This window comes from Phoca vitulina, unplaced genomic scaffold (assembly GCF_004348235.1).
Source record: "Phoca vitulina isolate PV1807 unplaced genomic scaffold, GSC_HSeal_1.0 scaffold20, whole genome shotgun sequence".
NCBI lineage: Eukaryota > Metazoa > Chordata > Mammalia > Carnivora > Phocidae > Phoca > Phoca vitulina.
In genome coordinates, this window is record NW_022589723.1 from 257,240 (window position 1) to 263,203 (window position 5,964).

Below are 5,964 nucleotides of genomic sequence, written 5' to 3' on the forward strand. Positions count from 1 at the left end.
TCTGAGGATTTATTTTGTTTCAGAGACCAAGTGTTGGGCGGGTCCAAAAGTAAGTAAGACGCTTCTGCCCCTATGGGAGCTCGGTCTAGGATGAAGAAAAATATAAACATTTTTATATGGTGGTGGTAGTAAATAGTATGATAGATGCAAACAATGGCCTGCAGGTTCCCAGAGAGGGAAATAACTCATAATGCAAAGATGGAGAAGGGGGAAAGGGTGTACAATTCTCTTGAATTCAGTTTTCATAATAACCACTCAAATATATTAATAATCCATTCAACAACCTCAGGACCAATGCAGTTATCATTTAAGAACCTATGTAAGATATGCCAAGTCCCCTTTGGCAGATACAGAGGTGTGCTGCTTTAGAGGTTCCCCTTTAAGGAAGAACTGGCTACCTAGCTGCAAGAAGCCTGATTCACTGACATCCTTCAACCGCTCCACTCTTCAGCCTCTGGCCAAAGACTGAGCAAGATGGTGAGTGGTACAGGAGCTGAGGCATTTCCATGAAACATGGCACTCTAATGACCGTTTTTACTCTGGAATTCCCCATTGGACTGGCAGAGATGGTCAGGTCTGCCTCATAGTCTGACAGTTCTTCCTGCCCCAAACTGCTTTTACCCCCTTTTCCTTTTATAGGTGTTACTCCCCATTACAACTTTTGGAATCCTAATTCTGCCTTCCCATCTGCTTCTCGGAGTTTTCAACCTGTATTACGCATGAAAAAGGCCTAGATTCTATTGGCACATTTTCATCTTTCACAAACTCCTACTCCTGAGGCTCTGGTTACCATTACTGGAACTTGTTAGTAAATCAAGGAGTGTGTGTCTCCTGACCCACAAGACAGACTTCACTAGTATTACTCTCAATTAGACCCAACTTTGACTTTTCTTTTCCTTGTTTTTTCCTAATGTTTAACTTTTTTTTTTTAAGATTTTATTTATTTATCTGACAGAGACACAGCGAGAGAGGGAACACAAGCATGGGGAGTGGGAGAGGGAGAAGCAGGCTTCCTGCGGAGCAGAGAACCCGATGTGGGGCTTGGTCCCAGGACCCTGGGATCATGACCCGAGCCGAAGGCAGACGCTTAACGACTGAGCCACCCAGGTGCCCCAGTTTAACATTTTTTTTTAAGATTTATTTATTTAGGGGTGCCTGGGTGGCTCAGTCGTTAAGCGTCTGCCTTTGGCTCAAGTCATGATCTCAGGGTCCTGGGATCAAGCCCCACATCGGGCTCCCTGCTCGGCGGGAAGCCTGCTTCTCCCTCTCCCATTCCCCCTGCTTGTGTTCCTGCTCTCGCTATCTGTCTCTCTCTGTCAAATAAATAAATAAAATCTTTTTTAAAAAAGGTTTATTTATTTATTTGAGAAAGAGAGCATGAGCAAGGGGGAAGGGCAGAGGGCGAGGGAAACAAGCAGACTACTCGCTGATCAGAGAGCCTGACTCTGGCTCGATCCCAGGACTCTGAGATCATGACCTGAGCCAAAATTAAGTGCCAGATGCCCAACTGACTGAGCCACCCAGGCACCTCTAACTTTTATTTTTTTGAGATTTTTTTTAAACTAATCTCTACATCCAACGTGGGGCTCGAACTCATATCCCTGAGATCAAGAGTTGCATGTTCTTCTGACTGAGCCAGTCAGGCGCCCCTCTAATGCTTAATTTAATAACAGATTGACTAACCCCAGTGGACATTTTGCTTTTGATCGTATAATAAAAATTGGGTAAGAAAAAAACTTAAGGGGCGCCTGGGTGGCTCAGTCATTAAGCGTCTGCCTTCGGCTCGGGTCATGATCCCAGCGTCCTGGGATCAAGCCCCACATCGGGCTCTTTGCTCCGCAGGAAGCCTGCTTCTCCCTCTCCCTCTCCCCCTCCCCCTGCTTGTGTTCCTGCTCTCACTATCTCTCTCTCTGTCAAATAAATAAATAAAATCTTTAAAAAAAAGAAAAAGAAAAAAACTTAAGGAAAAAACCATTTGACTAAAGAACAAGTAAGAAGTACAGTAGTATTTGGTCAGTATTGTGGATGTTTCAGTAATCCATTTGTTATGCAACAAACCATCCCAATACTTAGTATCTTAAACAATAATTCTATAATTGCCTATGATTCCATGAATTGTCTAGGCAGGCCTCAGATAGGATGTCTTGTCTATGTTCCGTGTAGTGAGGGTTGAGCTCACTTGGGCAACTCTGATTTGGGCTGGAGGATCCAAGATGGCTTCATTCACTTTTGGCCCTTCAGCTGAGTGGCTGGAATGTTGGGGCCTCTTTCTTTATTGTCTTTTCATCCTGCGGGCCCCTTTCCCTTTCAAGTCTTTCAATCTCTAGGACATCTCTCTCTTTCTCTCTCTCAGGGTAAATGGGCTCCCATGATGGCCCAGGTCTCCAAGAAGGTAAAAGCAGTGCGAGCTGCAAGGCTCTTAAGGCCTAGGCTCTGAAACTCAAAGAATATCACTTCTGCCACATTCTGTTGGCCGAACTAGTCAAAAGGCCTGCTCACATCCAAGAGGAGAGAAAATAAGCTTTACCTCTTAAAAGGAAGAGTGGCAAAGTCACGCTGCATAAAGGCATATGGGATGGGAAGCATTGTGACTAACTCTAGAAACAGTCTACCACAGCAGATATGAAGAAAAGTTAAGAAATGTAGTGCATGCAGCACTCATCTGCTCACAACTAGGCTTGCACTATGTCTTGACCAAAAGAGGTCTGGGTAAGGTTCCTTTCCCTATGCACTGCTCAGGATTGTATGCAGACTGGCTAAGAGTGGGCAGAAAACTGGTCATGAGGAGTCTAGAAAGAATCCCCCTATAAGTAGAGCATGCTGAGTGGCCCTCCTGTGCTCCTAAAATTTGCCTGATTTACTAATGTAATAATTTACCCAAAGTGAATGTGAAAGCAAAGACTTCTGGAAGCTGCCCTTGATTTGGCTGACTTTCAGGAATATCTGTGCTACTTCTTTGGCTTCCTCTGTAGGTAAGGGGAGGCAATACAGGCCTTAGATATCTTGAATTCTACCAGAGACTGAATCTCTTCCACTAGAAAATCCCTCCTTTCCTAGACAAAAATGCTTATATTGTTTAGGGGTTAACCTATGGAATTCCATCTTCAAGATGAATCAACTCCTTTCTTCTACAAGGCTATGTCCAATACTCTTTTCTCCCCCGAGACTATTTAACTTAACTGCTATATGATTTCTATATATTTTATTTCTATATGTTAAGGATCTTGAAAGAAAGTGATCTTATAACAAGTGAGGGATTCAGATTTGTGAACAATGAACTCTTAACAATTTTTTTTTAATGGATTTTAGGTTTTTGGGGTTTTTTTAAAAAGTATTTTATTTATTTATTTGAGAGAGAGCACAGAGGGAGAGTGAGAGGGAGAAGCAGACTCCCCACTGGGTAGGGAGCCCAATGCGGGCCGAATCCCAGGACCTTGAGACCACGACCCGAGCCGAAGGCAGACGCCTAACTGAGCCACCCAGGCGCCCCTTAACAATTCTACAATATAGGTGTGCCTGGGTGGCTCAGTCAGTTAAGTGTCTGCCTTCAGCTCAGGTCATGATCCCAGGGTCCTGGGATTGAGCCCCAGGTTGGGCTCCCTGCTTAGCGGGAAGCCTGCTTCTTTCCCTCCCTCTGCTTATGCTCTCTCTCTGTCTCTCTCTCTGTCAGATAAAAAAAAAAAAAACAAACCTGTAATATAGCATTAATGGTATTATCTTACTTCAGGAATGATACATGTGTCTAAACATAGAGCCACACAGGATACATCCCAAATGAAAGTACAAAAGCATCCCTTGTCCACTTTCTTGGCAGTTGCTAGACCCAGGTCCTTAAAGGAAGCCAAAACCCTTAGGTAGAGCAGTCCCCTTCAGTAGTCTTCCATGATCTCATATCAGCCAACTTTTCCAAGAGTATTTCAGCTGAGGAAGATAGCATTTTCCTTTGAATTAAGTATAGTCCTGAGAATTAAATGTCCAGAGATACTCATGTGAGCCCATATACATTTCTGTGTCCTCTGCTTGAAGGCTCACATATAAAGTCATGCATCTCAAACAAACAAACACACAAAGTTACACGTCTCAAAAGATGGTGTAAATTGCCTAGTAAGTATATTAAATTGAGAAAAAAGGTTGGAAATGAATATTTTGATCACTACTAAATCTTTGCTGAATAAATGGATGAAACTGCTACATTCCAATACACATACATCTTTCTTCTCAATAGCCCCCACTTCTCATATTCACCCATTCCTTTCCATTACTATCCATAACCAGCTTCTGAGTTAATTAAAGGCCCTATCACCAAACACGGCTGAAATAAGCTACTAACTGGGGTGCTTTGCGGGCTCCACTGGTAGAGCGTGTGACCCTTTAATAGTTGTTGTTGTTTTTTTTAAGATTTTATTTATTTATTTGACAGAGAGAGAGAGAGATCACAAGTAGGCAGGCAAGCAGGCAGAGGGAGAGGGAGAAGCAGGCTCCCCGCTGAGCATGGATCCCCATGCAGGGAGGTGGAAGCTCTATCCCAGGACACTGGGATCATGACCTGAGCCGAAGGCAGACGCTTAACCGACTGAGCCACGCAGGCACCCCAAGGGGTTTTGGGTTCAAGCCCCACCTTGGGCATAGAGCCTACTTTAAAAAAAAAAGGCTACTATTTTCCCTGTCTCTAAACTCTCCTTCCTCCCCATCTCAATCCAACTAGAACACTAGATTAATCTTTAAAGAGCTGCCTATTCACAAACCCTAAAGTGTTCCCTGCTGTATTCTGAATAAATTGTAACTTCTTTACTAAGGTAACATGTACCCTTTTCCATTCGGCCTCACATATGGAAACATAAATGACCTCCTAAATTCTCTAATGTAATTCTCTTTGTTCTAGCAAACCAATCTGGATTGGCAGGATATACATCATGATTTCCTAACTCTAGATCTTTTCTTTTTATCATGTCCTCAGCCTGGAATTTTCTCCTATAGCTTCATCTGTTGAAGCCATAGCTGTCATTTCAATCCTGAACCTTTTTTATTTTAAGTAAGCTCCATCCCTTGATCCCAGGACCCGGCTGGGGAGGCAGATGCTCAACCGACTGAGTCTCCCAGGTGTCCCCAAATAAAATCTTAACAACAACAAAAAAGATATCTGCACCATCAGTCCTCCTCTTTTTCTTTTTTAAATAAATGTGGTTTTTAAAAAAAATTGAGAGAGGGGCAGGTGGCGGAGAGTGGGGGGAGGCAGAGAGAGGGGGGAGGGGAGAAGCAGACACCCTGTTGAACAGGGACCCAGCCATGTGGCTAGACACCAGGACCCTGGCATCATGACCTGAACCTAAGGCAGATGCTTAACCAATTGAGCTACCCAGGAGCCCCAGTCCTCCTTCTCTTTCAAAGGAGGGCACCTCCAGGCACACACCCAGAGACTGTAAACCAATGTAATAGCTGTATCTTTTTTTTTTTTTTTTTTAAGATTTTATTTATTTGACACAGAGAGAGACAGCGAGAGAAGGAACACAAGCAGGGGGAGCGGGAGAGGGAGAAGCAGGCTTCCCGCAGAGCAGGGATCCCCAGGCAGGGCTGGATCCCAGTGCCCTGGGATCACGACCTGAGCTGAAGGCAGAAACTTAACGACTGAGCCACCCAGGCGCCGCCTAATAGCTGTATCTTTATAAATGAATGCATGAAAACATAAAACGGCAACACCTACAGCAGAAAAGGTATGTTAGTATCTAACTGTCAAAAGGAATTAGTTGTCTTTCATTTTAAAAATCTGTACCACTGGGGCACCTGACTGGCTCAGTCAGTGGAGCATACAACTCTTGATCTCCATGTGGTGAGTTCAAGCCCCATATGGGGTGTAGAGATTACTTAAAAATAAAATCTTTAAAAAATAAATAAAAATCTGTACTACACTTGCTGCTCTATTAGTTTTGTCTTAACACCTTGGGTCAACTCCTTCCATTCAACAAG